General features: G+C 37.8%; 1 protein-coding gene across 3 annotated transcripts in view; it reads left to right on the forward strand.

Moving 5' to 3' along the window:
- The window catches only part of ZFYVE9 (zinc finger FYVE-type containing 9), a 155,637-nt gene that overhangs the window by 15,467 nt on the left and 120,798 nt on the right, over positions 1–19,372 (forward strand). For all 3 annotated transcript variants that reach the window (XM_042248141.2, XM_042248145.2, XM_042248146.2), the window contains exon 2: positions 18,644–18,749. The gene's annotated coding sequence lies outside the window, so the exon portion shown is untranslated. The remainder of the gene's footprint in view (positions 1–18,643; positions 18,750–19,372) is intronic.

Below are 19,372 nucleotides of genomic sequence, written 5' to 3' on the forward strand. Positions count from 1 at the left end.
GTCAATCTTCTGCCTGAAGTGATCTAAAAGAATAAGACCCTTCCCCAGTGAATGTATCTCTTATTATCTACTGTAGCTCATAGAATTTCTAAGCTAGTGTCTGATCTTTGAAATTTTAGGTATGTGATTAAGGTTGAAACTCTGATTTTTAAATAATTTTTTCTTTTGATGTGGACCATTTTTAAAAGTCCTTATTGAGTTTGTTACAACTTTGTTTCTGTTTTATGTTCTGACTGTGAGGTGTGTGGGATTTTAGCTCCCTGGCCAAGGGTCAGTCTGTGCCCCTTGGATTGGGAGGTGAAGTCTTAACCACTGGGAAGTTTCAAAGCTCTGATTTTTATGTCATTTGTCTCAATTTATATCATTCTGTGCAGATGTATTTGTTAAGATATTTGTTGTAAGTTAAAGCAACAATTAGAGGTTACTGAAGGAAAAGGAGAATTTTGTAAGGGTACTAGCAAATCTCACAGAAAGGCAGGGATTGCAGTTGTCTCTTAGGAATAGCGTACGAGAGTCGTACGAGAGTCTGTAATTCGTTAGTTTAGTCCAAGAGCCCACAGCAGATTAATAAACTGGTTAAATTGATTAGTTTTCCCAGAATATGACTTTTTATCTTGCAATAAAAATTTATGTGTGTGTATGGAATGAGAGGCAGGCAATCCTAGAGTTCTATTGACAAAGATAATACAATAGATACCTACTACCTATTTAAAAATTGAAGATATGGACTTGAACTACTGTAGTGTTCATTAGTGGTTCCAGTCATGGACCATCTGTTCGCTACTTAAAGGATGTTGTATATCTGAATAATATAGTCTATATACACAAATTTGTTTTTATGTCTTGAGTCTTATTACTCTAGACTTGAGAATTATGCATGTTAACTTGTTTCATTGCCAATCTCAGATCAGTTTTTGTTCTAGAGGTTTCAGTGGGTGTGTATATTTGATACATCTGTTACCATGTTTTCCAATATTTGTTCAACTCTGCTTTTTTTTTTCCCCCAGTGTGTACTAGTGAAAGCAACTACCTGGTCCTAATAGCTCTTGACCGAGAATTCAATGTTTGTGAAAGATGCCAGGTTGATATCCTGGAAATTGAAACCCTGTGTGAATGTGATATAGCAATAATGTCAGCTTCCCACATCTTCCTCTTTGTACTTTGGTCTTGATCTTGCTGAAATAAAGCTCTTCTCAAAGATTATCTCATTCCTTTTTCTGCCACTGTGAGTGAGATTGTATTTAAAGCATGTTTTTGTAGGATCAAATATACTTAGCCTCTTCAGAAAGGCGAATAGTCAAGTTACTTTTTGTTCCTGGGTTTCTTTTCATTGTTCAAACTTGAATCGATCACATAAGACCAGTGGCTCTGATGGATTACTAATTGTATAAACCGACTAGTCCACTGTTGGCTTTATGGTTCAGATCACATTCCGGTTTTCTGTTGTACTTCTTTCACACAGATTGCATTTTGATGAGGAATAGTAATAGCAACCACTCATTGAACACTTAACATATGAGACCTAAGGAAGACACTTTGTATATAAATACTTTCTTCATTATTAAAACTGCCCTGGCAAGGCTAGTGTTCATACAAAGTATAAAGAAACTAAGACTCAGAAAGTTTAGGTAACTTGCTCAAAGCAACAAGAGTTGTTAGATGCTGCTGCTGCTAAATCACTTCAGTCATCCCCATAGACGGCAGCCTACCGGCCTCCTCTGTCCCTGGGATTCTCCAGGCAAGAATACTGGAGTGGGTTGCCATTTCCTTCTCCAATGCATGCATACATGCCTGCTAAGTCGCTTCAGTCGTGTCCAACTCTATGCAACCCCATGAGCAGCAGGCCACCAGGCTTCTCCATCCACAGGATTCTCCAGGCAAGTATACTGGAGTGGGTTGCCATTTCCTTCTCCTTGTTAAAAGCTAGACCATGAATTCAGACTTGGATTTGCCAGAGTCTTGCACTAGTGTTCTTTCACCAAACTCCACTAATGCTCATAAAAATGTTCATTTGATTAAACATCAGAAAAGCAAGTCTGTTACTTATTGGTAATCATTGATTTGAAATTCCAGTCCCAGTTTTCTAGATATTCCATTGCTGTATTTATGGATACTCTTGAATCACACCTTTTTCTTTTTTCTTTAAAGGTGAGTCATCAGACTAATAGAAGCTGCTTGAAGTTGTGACTAGGATAGAAAGCCCTGATAAAACATAGTTTAAGTTTGAACTTCATTATGCAAACTAATAATTTTATGTTGGCGTTAGTGAACTTTAAAATGGTAATTACATTAGAGCCTTATCAGTCTTAGCACAACTCTTGGGATCCTTTGTGGGTGGAAGTACTTTAAAAGTTTGCTTTTTGATTATTTTACTTTGGATCACTAGTAAGTTAGTGAGCATTTATTCTGTGCCAAACATTGTCACACACACACACATACACGTGGAATATAGTGATCAATGAGTCAGAAGCAGTCTCTTTTCTGGAAAACCTCTGTAGCCTGGAAAGAGGAGTTAACAGTTTAAAAATGTTCATAATTCATATAAGTGGTGTGATAGAGGAAATGAAGATATATGGAAAGAAGGAGCACTTGTTCTAGACCTAGATCAGAAGGGCTTCATGGAAGTATGATGTTTCAGTTCAGTTCAGTCACTCGGTCGTGTCCGACTCTTTGCAACCCCATGAATTGCAGCATGCCAGGCCTCCCTGTCCATCACCAACTCCCGGAGTTCACTCAGACGCACGTCCATCGAGTCAGTGATGCCATCCAGCCATCTCATCCTCTGTCGTCCCCTTCTCCTCCTGCCCCCAATCCCTCCCAGCATCAGAGTCTTTTCCAATGAGTCAGTTCTTCGCATGAGGTGGCCAGAGTACTGGAGTTTCAGCTTTAGCATCATTCCTTCCAAACAACACCCAGGGCTGATCTCCTTCAGAATGGGCTGGTTGGATCTCCTTGCAGTCCAAGGGACTCTCAAGAGTCTTCTCCAACAACACAGTTCAAAAGCATCAATTCTTCAGCGCTTAGCCTTCTTCACAGTCCAACTCTCACATCCATATATGACCGCAGGAAAAACCATAGCCTTGACTAGATGGACCTTAGTCGGCAAAGTAATGACTCTGCTTTTGAATATGCTATCTAGGTTGGTCATAACTTTTCTTCCAAGGAGTAAACGTCTTTTAATTTCATGGCTGCAGTCACCATCTGCAGTGATTTTGGAGCCCAAAAAAATAAAGTCTGACACTGTTTCCACTGTTTCCCCATCTATTTTCCATGAAATGATGGAACCAGATGCCATGATCTTCGTTTTCTGAATGTTGAGCTTTAAGCCGACTTTTTCACTCTCCACTTTCACTTTCATCAGGAGGCTTTTAGTTCCTCTTCACTTTCTGCCATAAGGGTGGTGTCATCTGCATATCTGAGGTTATTGATATTTCTCCCAGCAATCTTGATTCCAGCTTGTGTTTCTTCCAGTCCAGCGTTTCTCATGATGTACTCTGCATAGAAGTTAAATAAGCAGGGTGACAATAGACAGCCTTGACGTACTCCTTTTCCCCTTTGGAACCAGTCTGTTGTTCCATGTCCAGTTCTAACTGCTGTTTCCTGACCTGCATACAGATTTCTCAAGAGGCAGGTCAGGTGGTCTGTATTCCCATCTCTTTCAGGATTTTCCACAGTTTATTGTGATCCACACAGTCAAAGGCTTTGGCATAGTCAATAAAGCAGAAATAGATGTTTTTCTGGAACTCTCTTGCTTTTTTGATGATCCAGCGGATGTTGGCAATTTGATCTCTGGTTCCTCTGCCTTTTCTAAAACCAGCTTGAACATCAGGAAGTTCACGGTTCACGTATTGCTGAAGTCTGGCTTGGAGAATTTTGAGCATTACTTTATTAGCATGTAAGATGAGTGCAATTGTGCAGTAGTTTGAGCATTCTTTGGCATTGCCTTTCTTTGGGATTGGAATGAAAACTGACCTTTTCCAGTCCTGTGGCCACTGCTGAGTTTTCCAAATTTGCTGGCATATTGAGTGCATGGTTAGGGTAGGAAAAGGAGGATAAGCAAGAAGTAGTTGAGTAATATTGGTGGGCGCAGAGTATTCCAGGCCTAAATAATAATATGTGAAGACCTGTTTTTTCCTCAATAGTTTTGAGATATAATTCACATATCATAAAATTCTGTCTTTTAAAGTTCACATTCAGTGGTTTTCAGTTATATTCAGTTTTCCAACCATCACCACCTAATTCCAAAACATTTTCATCACCCCCAAAGAAACACTGTACCCATTAACATTCACTCCCTATTCCCTCTTGTCCCTGACCCCTGGCAGCTACTAATCTACTTTCTGTTTCTAAAGAGTTGCCTGTTCTTGACATTTCGTATAAACAGAACCATACAGTATGTGATCTTTTGTGACTGGTTTCACTTAGCATAAGATTTTCAAGGTTCATCTATACTGTAGCATGTATTGGTATGAAGGCCTGTTTTGAGAAATGGAGATGAGCAGTATTGAGAATCTAAAGTTCAGTTGATCAGGATGATCAGTGTATAGAGAAAGGATTTGAGACTAAAGAGAATGTTTCATACTAGAGAGGTAAGCAGAAACCAAATCAACAAAGGTGTGTTACAGAGGTATGGGCTTTATCCTCAGGGCAACAGGATACCATTAAATGGTGTTAAGTATGAAAGTAATATCATCAAATTTGTGTTTTTTATTTGCGTAGAGGATAGGCTAGATGGACGCAAAATGGGGGCCAGGGAGACAGATTTCTTGCAGAAATCTGAGCAACAGAAAGATGTTGATGGTGTGGAATATGGCCTGGGAATGGAGAGCAGTGGATAGATATGAGAGGTTTAAAAGGCAAGATTGGCAATACTTGGTGTTAGAGTGAAGTAAAGGCGAGGGAGAAGGAGAGGTGGAATCCAGAATGGCACTGAAGTTTTAGGGTTGGTGGGCCAGGTGGATCATGATGCATAGATTAGTTAAGGAACTGGCTAGGTGGATGAATTCCCAGGGTGCCAATCTATAAGGAGTACTAAAGTAACACTGGAAAGTAAAAGAGATGAAAAAATGCATTTATGAGAACTCTTTAGAGGAAAACTTTGGTAAGCTTCTAGAGAAGGAGATAAGACCCCCTTCTCTCACCTACCTTCTTGTTTGAGTAATGATTATGTTTTCTAAACTACTCTGAGAAGCCCAAAGGCTTTTTTATTGAGTGACATATATAAATTTGGAACTAGAGCTAAAAATAAGCCAGTAGCTGAGAGGCTGCCATCAGGGGTCTTCTTTTTTGCCTGTCCTTCTTATGGTTCTTACCCTTTTTTCATGGAATTTTCATATGAGATTGGATTGAAGAGTGTCAAATTACTAACCTACTATTGTTTATATCTATTGGTATATAATAATTTGCACAAAAACATAATGTCTCACCACAATAATGTAATTCTGTCTTGTGATTCTAGGGATTGATTGAACTAGCTAAGTGGTTCTCTTTTAAGGATCTTCATGAAATTGTAGCCAGACAGTGTCTGGGGCTAGAGGTTTGCTCATTCACATTTGGGAAGGTTCATGGGCCAAATCACCTACATGTAGCCTTTCCCTGTGGTCTCTCTGGCGGGATAACTGGATTCAAAGACTGAGTGTCCCAAGAACAGGCAGGAACTCTATTAGCTTTTTTTTTTTTTTTTTTTTTCCAGTTCTGATTTATTTAAAGGAATAGCAATTTTTAAAACTTTTAATTTTGTATTGGAGTATGGCCAGTTAACAATGTTGTAACAGTTTTAGGTGGAGAGCAAAGGGACTCAGCTGTATCTATTATATATTATGACCTAGGTTTAGAAGTTGTCTCCCTCCTGTTTTACTCTGTTAGCCAAAGTAGTCATGAAGCTTTGCCTGTGTTTAGAGGAAGGGGATATAGATTTTACTGTTCTTTAAAGAAGATTATATGGGATGGAATGGCTATTGCAGCAGCCATTTTGGTAATTTTTGTTTTTTGAGCTGTAGTATGGGACTTGTAGGATCTTAGTTCCTGATCTGGGGATTGAACCAGGCCCTCAGTAGTGAAAGCATGGAATTCTAACACTGGACTGCCAGGGAATTCCCCATCTTTGGAAATATAATATGTCATACCTACGGTGTGGACCTAACAGAAGCAGAAGATATTAAGAAAAGGTGGCATACTGTATTGGTGTTTTTCTTTCTGGCTTACTTCACTCTGTATAATTGGCTCCAGTTTCATCCATCTCATCAGAACTGATTCAAATGAATTCTTTTTTACGGCTGAGTAATACTCCATTGTGTATATGTACCACAGCTTTCTTATCCATTCATCTGCTGATGGACATCTAGGTTGTTTCCATGTCCTGGCTATTATAAACAGTGCTGCGATGAACATTGGGGTACCTGTGTCTCTTTCAATTCTGGTTTCCTCAGTGTGTATGCCCAGCAGAGGGATTGCTGGGTCATAAGGTAGTTCTATTTGCAATTTTTTAAGGAATCTCCACACTGTTCTCCATAGTGGCTGTACTAGTTTGCATTCCCACCAACAGTGTAGGAGGGTTCCCTTTTCTCCACACCCTCTCCAGCATTTATTGCTTGCAAATTTTTGGATCGCAGCCATTCTGACTGGTGGGAACGCATGTAAGAATTAAAATTTTAAAAAAAATTAAAAAAAAAAAAAGGGAATTTGGAAGAAAAAAAAAAAAAAGAAAAGGTGGCAAGAATACACAGAAGAACTATACAAAAAAGATTTAATGACCTGAATAACCATAATGGTGTGATCACTCACCTAGAGCCAGACATCCTGGAGTGTGAAGTCAGTGGGTGGGCCTTAGAAAGCATCACTATGAACATAGCTAGTGGAGGTGATGGAATTCAAACTGAGCTATGTCAAACCTAAAAGATGATGCTGTGAAGTGCTGCACTCAATATGTCAGCAAATTTGGGAAACTCAGCAGTGGCCACAGACTGGAAAAGGCCAGTTTTCATTCCAATCCCAAAGAAGGGCAATGCCAAAGAATGTTCAAACTACCGTACAATTGCACTCATTTCACATGCTAGCAAAGTAATGCTCAAAATCCTTCAAGCTAGGCTTCAGCAGTACGTGAACTGAGAACTTGCAGATGTTCAAGCTGGATTTAGAAAAGGCAGAGGAACCAGAGATCAAATTGTCAACATCCGTTGGATCATAGGAAAAGCAAGAGAATTACAGGAAAGCATGTACTTCAGTTTTATTGACTACGCCAAAGCCTTCGACTGTGTGGATCAGAACAAACTGTGGAAAATTCTTAAAGAGGTGGGAATACCAGACCAGCTTACCTGCCTCCGGAGAAACCTGTATGCAGGTCAAGAAGCATCAGTTAGAATCGGACATGGAACAACAGACTGGTTCAAAACTGGGAAAGGAGTACGTTGAGGCTGTATATTGTCACCCTGCTCGTTTAACTTATATGCAGATACATCATGTGAAATGCTGGGCTGGATGAAGCATAAGCTGGAATCAAGATTGCTGGGAGAAATATCAATAACCTCAGATATGCAGATGACACCACCCTTATGGCAGAAAGCAGAGAGGAATTAAAGAGTCTCTTGATGAAGGTGGAAGAGGAGAGTGAAAAAACTGGCTTAAAACTCAACATTCAAAAAACTAAGATCATGGCATCTGGTCCCTTCATGGCAGATAGATGGGGAAACAATAGAAACAGTGAATGACTTTATTTTCTTGGGCTCCAAAATCACTGTGGGTGATGACTGCAGCCATGAAATTAAAAGACGCTTACTCCTTGGAAGAAAAGCAATGACAAACCTAGACAGCATATTAAAAAGCAGAGACATTACTTTGCCTACAAAGGTCCATATAGTCAAAGCTATGGTTTTTCCAGTAGTCATGTATGGAAGAGCTGGACAGTATAAAAGGCTGAATGCCAAAGAAATGATGGCTTTGAACTGTGATGCCAGAGAAGACTCTTGAGAGTCCCTTGGACAGCACAGAGATCAAACTAGTCAGTTCGCTCAGTCGTGTCCAACTCTTTGTGATCCCATGGACCATACAGTCCATGAAATTCTCTAGGCCAGAATACTGGAGTGGGTAGCCTTTCCCTTCTCCAGGGGAATCTTCCCAACCCAGGGATCGAACCCAGGTGCATTCTTTACCAGCTGAGCCACAAGGGAAGTCCCCTAAGGAGATGAACCCTGAATATTCATTGGAAGGACTAATGCTGAAGCTGAAGCTCCAGTACTTTGGCCACTTGATGTGAAGAGCCCATTCATTGGAAAAGTCCCTGATGCTAGAAAAGATTGAAGGCAGGAAGAGAAGGGGAGGACAGAGGATAAGATGGTTGGATGCCATCACCGATTCAATGGATAGGTGTTTGAGCAAACTCTGGGAGATAGTGAAGGACAGGGAAGCCTGGCATGGAGCAATTCATGAGGTCACAAACAGTCGGACACACCTGAGCAACTGAACACCACCTCCACCTACCTTGAGATCCCTGCCCAGACTGAGATAGGAAAACAAGAATGAGGACTTTGGGATGTTAAATGTAATTTTGTATATATTGAGTTAGACTGTTTGTCAGACTTCTTGGTGGAAATACTGTTAAGAAGTTTGGATGTTAAGCAGCTACTGAATTTGTTCTCAGGTGAATAGTATTAACCAGAGACAAGACAGGAAACAATATTTAACTGAGAATATCTTCTAATTTATTTTTTCTTTTTTTAAATGTGCAGCCAGGATTTTGGAAATTATTGCCTTAATCTCTTATGTTGTAAACAATCCCACATCATAGTGTCCTATAAATTGTTTGTATTTTATATTTTAAACATCATCTTTATTCTTGTCATTTTTCCTTACAGGTTTTTTTAAATCTTGGTTTCTTAATTTTAGATGATTCTTCTTTCACTTCCCCTATATTATAATTAAAATTTTAATCATCTGTTATACATCCCAGGGAGATAGTCTTTTAAAATACTTGTCTTTCCTGCTTCCTTCCTTTTTCAGTTTTCATATTTGAAAGTAAAAATTGAAGTACTTTGGTTTTTACTCATTGAAATTCATGGATGCTCCATTCTCTTCCCTTTTATTAATAAATAGTACATATTCATCCTAAAAAAAATTTGGGCTATAGATAAGTTTGAAGAAAATGTTAATTACCCAAACACTATTGAGACTATTATAGTGTATATAGTTTTAAAGGCTTTTATGTTTTTCCCCAAGTGTGGAGTCTTACCATTTGCACCATTTTGTAAATTGATATTTCCATTTGACATTTAGATTTTTCTCTCTATACACTGTGTTAAAACATCAATCTCACAGTTAATGTGTTTTACATCCTTTCTATTTTTTTCCTTAAGATAAATGTCTAGAAGGGTAATTGTTATGTCAAAGGACCTATGTTTGTATACTAACAATAACATTTCCCAATTATTTAAATCTTTGACACTTTTTCTCTCTCCTACTAGAAAATTTCTGTTTTTCGTTTCTCTCTTGTATTTGTTTACTGGCCCTCTCTCTTCCAACACACACATATTCATAAATATTTATTTCTTAGGAAGAAATCTTCATCATGAAGTTTATTGCTTAAGTATGAACATTATTAGTTTCATTTGATTTACTTCTTCATGAGATATTTATTGAACACTATGGGCTTCTCAAGTGGCTCAGTGGTAAAGAATCTGCCTGCCAGTGCAAGAGATGCAGGTTCGATCCCTGGGTCTGGAAGATGTCCTAGAGAAGGAAATGGCAACCCACTCCAGTATTCTTGCCTGGGAAATCTCATGAACAGAGGTGGGCTGCAGTCCCTGAGGTCACAAAGAGCTAGGCAGGACTGAGCAACAGAGCATGCATGCATATGTGCCATGCCCTGGCTTGAAGAGAATGAAGACAGTTGTTTTCTCAGTGAATTCACAGTCCAGTGGGGAAGACAGACAGGATTACTGTCTTCTTCTTTACTTACTTCTTTACATTAATTAATGTAAATTAATTTGGTCTGTGCTGCCGTTAGTAAAGAGATGCATGACAAGAACATAGGGTGACTCTTCTAAAACAGGTTGTAGAGAATTGAGGAAGGCTTCCCAGGTTGAGCTGAAGTGAACTGATCCTTGGCAATGCAAGTTAGGCAAATCAAAAGTAGTTCAACATAGGTATAGAACATGCAATGATAGAGAAGCTTGGTAGAGCGTCTCACAAGAAATATTGGTAGTTTGGTATGATTGGAGCTTTGGAAAGTAGTGAAAGACCAAGTTCTGAAGGGATCTCTATGCCATGCTAAAAAGCTACACTTCATCTTGGGGGAAAGGAGGAAGAGGATCCATTCAGTTAACTAGGAAAGTACAATCAATCTGGCTAGTATATATGGTAGCAAATGAAGACCCATCATTGTGACATCCAGAGATATGTCCATTAAATAGGTGAGATGGAGAGGTATCTAAATATTTGTAAGCAGAAAAATAATGTGACCTGATTTTCTTTTAAAAAGTTACTTTGGTAGAACTATGAAAGGATATATTTTCTAGACAAAAGGAGATAGTGACATTAGTTTGGAAACTATACTGAACCAATCTGGATGAGAACTAATCAGGGCCTAAACTAAGGCAGCTGTAGTAGAAATAGAAGGAGGGGATACAGTTAGGAGCCATTGATTTGGAATCCTTGCCATGCTATACTTAATTAATTATGCCATGTGTTTTTAATACCTAGTTTATGACAAGCACTGTGCTGAAGTATTGGTATAAAGGGATGAATAAAAAAGGCTTCCTTTCTTGAGTGGCTTATTGTTCAGTGGGGTGTAACACATTTATAAAGAGAAATTACCATGTAATGTGAAAAGTGTTATTGATATAAATGTATTGTGAGAATGTAGAGAATTAAGTGACTGTTAATGTCACATTGGGAGGTGACAGATCCAGAATAAAAAAGATACTTTTTCCTGTGTGTATTGAACTGTATTTAAGGCACTCTATGCTGTATTTTATAGTGTACATCTGTGCATTTACTGAATTTCTTTGGTTCCTTCCAAAAAACCATTCTGTGATGCTATAAGTCAGTGCACTAATATTTGCATTATAGGGGTCCTAGAAGGAGAAGAGAGAGAGAAAGGGCCTGGAAGATAGTAGCTGAAAACTTCCCAAACTTGGGAAAGAAAACAGTCACCTAAGTATATATAGAATCTCATATATGGTGAATCCAAAGAGGAATACACCAAGACATATTATATTAAAACGACAAAAAATTAAAGATAAAGAGAGAATATTAAAAGCAGCAAGGGAAAAGCAAAACGTAACATACAAGGAAACTCCCAATAAGGCTATCAGTTTCAGCAGAAACTATAGGCTAGAAGGGAGTGACAGGATATATTCAAAGTGATGAAAGGGAAAAGCTTAAAATCAATAATAATACCTTACCGGGAGAGATCAAAAGCTTTATGGACAAGAAAAAGTTAAAAAGAGTTCAGCACCACCAAACCAGCTTTGCAAAAAATGTTAAAACAACTTCTCTAGGCGAAAAAGAAAAGGCCACAACTAGAAACAAGAAAGTTATGAAATGAAAAGACTCACCATCAAAGGCAGACATATAGTAAAAGTAGTGTATCATCCACACACGAAACTAGTAGGGAGGTTAAACGACAAACGTAGTAAAATCATCTGTGTCCACAATAAGCCGTTGTGGATATCAAATACAGTAATTGTGAAGGGAAGAGAATACAAATGTGTGGTATTTTTTTCCCACACTAATGAAGATGTTTGTCAGTTTTCACAATCAATAGCCAGACAAGAAATAAAAGATAATTAGAGTTGCAAGCCATAATGGGAACATGATTAACCTAACAGTATAAAATAATTGCATACAATTTGGGAGGGGGTCAAGCAGAATGATGTGATAAGTGGAAGTGCATACATGTACATGTTTTCATCTGCCCAGCCAGTCTATGTCTTTTGGTTGGTGCATTTAATCCATTTACTTTTAAGCTAATTATTGATATGTATAATCAGATAAGCAACATCCCACTCCAGTACTCTTGCCTGGAAAATCCCATGGACGGAGGAGCCTGGTGGGCTGCAGTCCATGGGGTCACTGAGGGTCGGACACGACTGAGCGGCTTCACTTTCACTTTTCGCTTTCATGCATTGGAGAAGGAAATGGCAACCCACTCCAGTATTCTTGCCTGGAGAATCCCAGGGACGGAGGAGCCTGGTGGGCTGCCCGTCTATGGGGTCGCACAGAGTCGGACACGACTGAAGCGACTTAGCAACAGCAGCAACCATATATCTAAAGTAACTAGAGAAAGAACAAACAAAACCAAAGTTAGAAAAGGGAAAGAAAGAATAAAGTTCAGAGCAGAAGTAAATGAAATAGAAATGAAAAAAACAGAAAAGATCAAGGAAAGTAAAAGTTGGTTCTCTGAAAAGATAAAATTGATAAAGCTTTAGCTAGACTCATCAAGAAAAAAAGGGAAAGGGCTCAGATCAATAAAATTAGAAATTAAAAAGGAGAAGCTACAGCAGACACAGACAGAAATACAAAGGATTGTATCAGACTATTATAAATAAGCATCTATGTGCCAATAAAGTGGGCAACCTGAAAGAAATGGACAAATTCTTAGAAAGATACCGTCTCCCAATACTGAACCAAAAAGAACTAGAAAATGTGAACAAACCAGTCACAAGTACTGAAATTGGAACTGTGATTTAAAAACTCCCAACAAACGAAAGTACAGGACAAGACGGCTTCACAGATGAATTCTGTCAAACACTTAGAGAAAAGCCAATACCTGTCCTTCTGAAATTGTTCCAGAAAATTGCAGAGGAAAGAACACTTGCAAACTAATTCTATAAGGCCACCATCACTCTGGTATCAAAACCAGACAAGGATATCATAAAAAAGGAAAATTACAGACTAATACCACTATGGTGAACATAACTGCAAAAATCCTCAACATATTACTGGCAAACTAAAATCCAATAATGCATTAGAATGGTCATATACCATGATCAAGTGGAATTTATCCCAGTGACGTAGGGATTTTTCCATATCTGCAGATCAGTCAATGTAATATACCACATTAATAAATTGAAGAGTAAAGAGCATATGCTCATCTCAATAGATGCAGAAAAAGCTTTAGATAAAATTCAGCATTCATTTATGTTAAAAAAAAAAAATCTTTCCAGAAACAGGCATTGAGGAACATATCTCAACACGAATCAGGCCATATCTGACAAATCCACAGTTAACATTATGCTTAATGGTAAAAAGCTGAAACCATTTCCTCTAAGATCAGGAACATCTGAAACTGAGGATGCCCAGTCTCACCATTCTTATCCAGCATAGTTTGGAAGTCCTACCCATAGCAATCAGAGAAGAAAAAGGAAAGGAATATAAAGTGGAAAGGAAGAAGTGAAACTGGAAGAAGTGAAACTGTCACTGTTTTCAAATGACATGACACTGTACACAGAATATCCTAAAAAACACCACCAGAAAATTACTAGAGCTTATCAACAAATTCAGTAAAGTTGTAAGATATAAAATTAATACATAGAAATCTATTGCATTTCTGTAGACTAACAACAAAATAGCAGAAAGAAAAATTCAGGAAATGATCCCATACCCACTCCAGTATTCTTGGGCTTACCTTGTAACTCAGCTGGTAAAGAGTCTGCCTGCAATGCGAGAGACCTGGGTTCAATCCCTGGGTTGGGGAGATCCCCTGAAGAAGGAAAACGCTACCCACTCCAGTATTCTGGCCTCGAGGATTCCATGGACTGTATAGTCCATGGGGTTGCAAAGAGTCAGACATGACTGAGCGACTTTCACTTTCAGCATTGTATCAAAGAGAATAAAATACCTAGGTATAAACCTCGTTGAGGAGGCAGAAGACCTGCACTTGGAAAACTGTGAGATACTGGTGAAAGAAATTGAAGACAACATAAAGAGATGGAAACATATATTGTATTCTAGGATTGGAATGATTGATATTGTTAAAATGATCATACCACCCAAGGCAATCTGTAGTTACAGTGCTGCTGCTAAGTCACTTCAGTCGTGTCCGACTCTGTGCGACCCCATAGACGGCAGCCCACCAGGCTCCCCTGTCCCTGGGATTCTCCAGGCAAGAACACTGGAGTGGGGTGCCATTTCCTTCCCCAGTGCATGAAAGTGAAAAGTGAAAGTGAAGTCACTCAGTTGTGTCCAACTCTTAGCGACCCCATGGACTGCAGCCTACCAGGCTCCTCCATCCATGGGATTTTCCAGGCACAATCCATATCAAAATACTGATGGTATTTTTCGCAGAACTAACACAAATAATTTTAAAAATTGTTTGGAAACACAAAAGTACCTAAACAGCCAAAACAATCTTGAGAAAGAATGGAGCCGGTTGAATCAGTCTGACTTCAGACTATACTACAAAGTTATGGTAACCAAAACAATAGGAACTGGCACAAAAACAGACTTATAGATCAATGAAACAAGATGGAAAGCTCAGAAATAAACCCATGCAAATATGGTCAATTAATCTATGACAAAGGAGGCAAGAATATACAGTGGGGAAGACAATCTCTTCAGTAAATGATGCTGGGAATATTGGACAGCTACATTTAAAAGAATGAAATTAGAACATTCTTTAATGTCATATATAAAAATAAACTTAAAATAGATTAATGACCTAAATGCAAGACTGGATATTATTAAATTCCTAGAGGAAAGCATAGGCAAAACATTCTTTGACATAAATTGCAACAATATTTTTTTGGATTCATCTCCTAAAGTGAAGGAAACAAAAGTAAGTAAATAGGATCTAATTAAGATTAAAAGCTTTTGCACAACAAGGGAAACCATTAACAAAATGAAAAGACAACCTACTGAATGGGTGAAAGTATAGACAGCTCATAAAATTCAACATCATAAGAGCAACCTGTTTTAAAAATGGGCAGAAGAATTAAATAGCCAAAGTGGAAATACAGGTGGCCAACAGGCACATGAAAAGATGCTCAACATCATTAACCATCAGGAAATGCAAATAAAAACCATAATGTGATATCATGTCACATTCTGAGTATGTGTGTCTTTTTAACCTGTGATGCAAGTCCAGTAATATTATGTTACTCTCAAAAATCATAGGTTTGTCATAATGACTGTTACTGAAAAGACACAAATAATATGTGTTGGAGAGGATGTGGAGGAGAAGGAACCCTTCTACACTGTTGGTGGGAATGTTAATTGGTACAGCCACTGTGAAAACAATATGGAGTTTTCTCAAAGAACTAAAGATAGAATTTTTTTTTTAATTTTTTTTAAGATAGAATTTTCATATGACTCAGCAGTTCCACTCTTAAGTTATATAAATGAAAAAGACAAAAACACTATTTCAAAAAGATACACACACCCCAGTGTTCATAGCAGTGTTATTTACAATTACCAAGATGTAAAACAACCTAAGTGTACATCAGTAGATAAATGCATAAAGAACGTGTGGTATAGATGTACGTTGGAATACTCCTCAGCCATAAAAAAGAATGAACTGTTACCATTTACAGCAACATGGATGGACTTGGAGGATGTTACGCTAAATAACGTAAGTCGGAGAAAGATACTATAGGTTACCACTTATATGCAGAATCTAAGAAATATAGGAAATTAGCAAATATAACAAAAAAAGAAACACAGAGAGAATAAACTTGTGGTTCCCAGGGGGAGAGAGACAGGGGCAATGTAGGGGCCAGGAAGTGGGAGGTATTAATACATACTACTGAGTGTAAGATAGGCTCAAGGATGTATTGTACAACATGGAGAATATAGCTGATATTTTGTAATAACTATAAGTGGAAAGTATAATTTAAAATTATCTAAATTTTTAAATTAAAAGATAAATGAAAAAATAAGCTATAAAAAAGAAAAAGTAAAGAAAGGTTTTAAAACAAAGACTATAAATTACCTTCAGAGGGAGCTGTGATGAGAAGCAAGTGAGTACCACCATAGATGTGGAGGCGTTAGGGATCTCTAAAGGCTTCAGTGAGGTGTGGTGTTAAAACAGGATTGGTTGGAAGTCTGTGCTAGGAGTGGTTAATTTTGCAGGTATTCCACCTTCTCTTTTGTAGTCAAGTAATTTTCCTTCTTGTCCTGTAGGAAACTAGAGGTTTATCTTCTGGTAGAATTGAATTGTGAAACCTTTCAACTGAAGGATTTGGGGCATATCAGAAAGGTGAAGATGAGATACAGGGTTGAAAGTAGACTAACTAAGGAAAATGTAGTGTGAAGTCATAAATGTGAAGTTGAGAGGAGTCACCTTCTTGTGTGGGTTTTCCTTTAGCCTTGTTTAAGCTGCTTACGGGAATGTATGGAGTAGGTAGATAGTCGAATTTAACCAGGCTTGAGATTTTACCAGCTGAGGCTAGAAGGTCAGAGGGATCCCGAAGGAAAACCTATGATGTTTGAGACAGTTACATCATATTATTGGACTTGCCTCACATGTTAAAATAGACACACTCAGAATTTGACTTTGAAATTTAGATATATATATATATATATATATTTAATTTTAGCTAGTTATTAGAAGTATTACTTTGGCCTCATTCTCATTTTGACTTTGGAGCTTCTATCCTATACAGCCCTTACATACTTCTGATATGATTTTATCCTTTATTTGATAGATGGAAGTTGTTTCTTAGCATCGGTAGCTCTTCTCATTTAGAGTATACAGCATGTATATATTTTTCCAAGTTCTCAAGACAGGAAAATCTTTCATCAGTGATTTTTTTTTAAATATAAATTTATTTTTCATTCCACTTTTAAAAATTGTTCTCTGGAACCTTGAATTCCTGGCCTTTTAGAATCAGTTCAGTTCGGTCGCTCAGTCGTGTCTGACTCTTTGTAGCCCCATGAATCGCAGCACACCAGGCTTCCCTGTCTGTCACCAGCTCCTGGAGCTTACTCAAACTCATGTCCATCGAGTCGGTGATGCTATTCAACCATCTCATCCTCTGTCATCCCCTTTTCCTCCCGCCTTCAATCTTTCCCAGCATCAGGGTCTTTTCCAATGAGTCAACTCTTTGCATTAGGTGACCAAAGTATTGGAGTTTCAGCTTCAGCATCATTCCTTCCATGAATATTTAGGACTGGTTTCCTTTAGGATGGACTGGTTGGATCTCCTTGCAGTCCGAGGGACTCTCCAAGAGTCTTCTCCAACACCATAGTTCAAAAGCATCGATTCTTTGGCACTCAGCTTTCTTAATAGTCCAACTATCACATCCATACATGACTATTGGAAAAACCATAGCCCTGACTAGACTCTGTTGGCTAGCATCTTTGTTGGCAAAGTAATGTCTCTGCTTTTTAATATGTTGTCCAGGTTGGACATAGCTTTCCTTCCAAGGAGCAAGCATCTTTTAATTTCATGGCTGCAGTCATCATCTGCTGTGATTCTGGAAGCCAAAAAAGTAAAATCTCTCATTGTTTACATGTTTCCCCATCTATTTGCCATGGAGTGATCAGACCAGGTGCCATGATCTTAGTTTTCTGAATGTTGAGTTTTAAGCCAACTTTTTCACTCTCCTCTTTCACTTCCATCAGGAGGCTCTTTAGTTCTTCTTCATTTTCTGCCATTAGGGTGGTGTTGTCATCTGCATATCTGAGGTTATTGATATTTCTCCCAGCAATCTTGAATCCAGCTTACGCTTCATCCAGTCCAGCATTTCTCATGATGTACTCTGCATATAAGCAGGATGACAATATACAGCCTTGATGTGCTCCTTTTCCTATTTGGAACCAATCTGTTCTAACTGTTGCTTCTTGACCTGAATACAGATTTCTCAGGAGGCAGGTCAGGTGGTCTGGTATTCCCATTTCTTTAAGAATTTTCCACAGTTTGTTGTGATCCACAAAGTCAAAGGCTTACGCTTTGGTCTTTTAGAATACTTATTTTAGTAAGCACATCATTTTCACATCAGATAATAGAATTACATTTGAAATAATGTCAGAAGAATTTCTTTTATTGCCAGATAACTTTAAAATTAAGTGATGTTTACTAGATCATGTCTAGGATACTCTTCTATTTTGAAACTGTTTTGATCATAGGTTAGATATTTTATACAGATAACATGAGATACTTAGTTTTATTCTGATTAGTTTCAACTGCTAATCCGTTGCTTCTAAGCAGCAGAGAGAGGCTGAAATCATAAGGGACTCCATTTGGAGGAGAAACAGTTGTTTGGCATTAAAAAATCTTAACAGAAATCTTTTGATCTCAGTTTAAGAATTCTGTGTACAGGAAAAAAATCACTAACAGAGGACTTTCTTGTGAAGCAGCAGTTTTGTTAGCTTTGGATTCGTGGAAGGCCTATTGAAATATAAATAAAAGGTGTTTTTATGAATTACCATAGTCATTGGATAGAAAGTACCTGGCTTTGATCTTTCACTTTGTATTACTCATTGAAAATAAGACGTGTGTGGAAATTCTTAACTATTCATTGAAACATTTAGCTTTGGGCCTTTTTAGACAATATAATACGTCTGCTGCTGCATTCCATGCTGGCCAGGTCTTTGAATCTGAAGATATAATTGGAATAGCTTTTATTTGTCTAGCTATGATAGATTGATATGAAGAAAATTGGGGCTTATTGCTTTAGCAGATATAATGAGCAATGTGTTTTTTCTTTAGGATCAAACAGAGCACACTGAAACAGCAGGACTGGCTGGTAGTGCAGCAAGCATCATGAGTAAACACATAGAGGTCCGTTCCTTATCACATGTGTAAGGGAAAAAAGGTAAGAAATCTAGTGATCTTATTTCTCTTGAGAGCTTGAACTTGAGAAAACAAATAGCTTTATAGAAACTAATGCTCATGAATATATATTCTAATTGCTTCATTTATGACACTGTCTCTTATTAAATCAGGAATATTGCTTTTTTTACAAAAAAGATTTGGCTTAAGTCCAGGGAAAAAGAAGATGTTTTAAAATTCCTATTGAATTACATCAAAATGCTAATTTCTCTACCAGTGCTTGGCTTCTTCCTTTCAGAGTCAACTTCTACCTTGGGCATAGACAGGTAATTTCAGCATGACGAAGAGCATGAACTTGAGCAATATTATTAAGAGAAAATCTACCCAATTAATTGGTATATCTACCTGATTAATGTTATGAATATTTCTTAGTCAATCGCACAAGTGTTGAATAGTTAAATCTTACTTTAGGATAAGGAATCAGAAATACAGATTTAATTACATTATTTTATTTTGTATGTTTAGACTAATTCTGAAGAGCAGTCATTTCCAGCAGAAAATTGGAAGTATTTTATTAATTCTGATAGAGCAAGACTTCTTAATCATTGACATTTTTCTGACTAGGAATCTTCTTTGTTTTCTTTCAAGTCTTATGATTATTTAATG

This window comes from Ovis aries, chromosome 1 (assembly GCF_016772045.2).
Source record: "Ovis aries strain OAR_USU_Benz2616 breed Rambouillet chromosome 1, ARS-UI_Ramb_v3.0, whole genome shotgun sequence".
In the NCBI taxonomy this organism is placed as follows: Eukaryota; Metazoa; Chordata; class Mammalia; order Artiodactyla; family Bovidae; genus Ovis; species Ovis aries.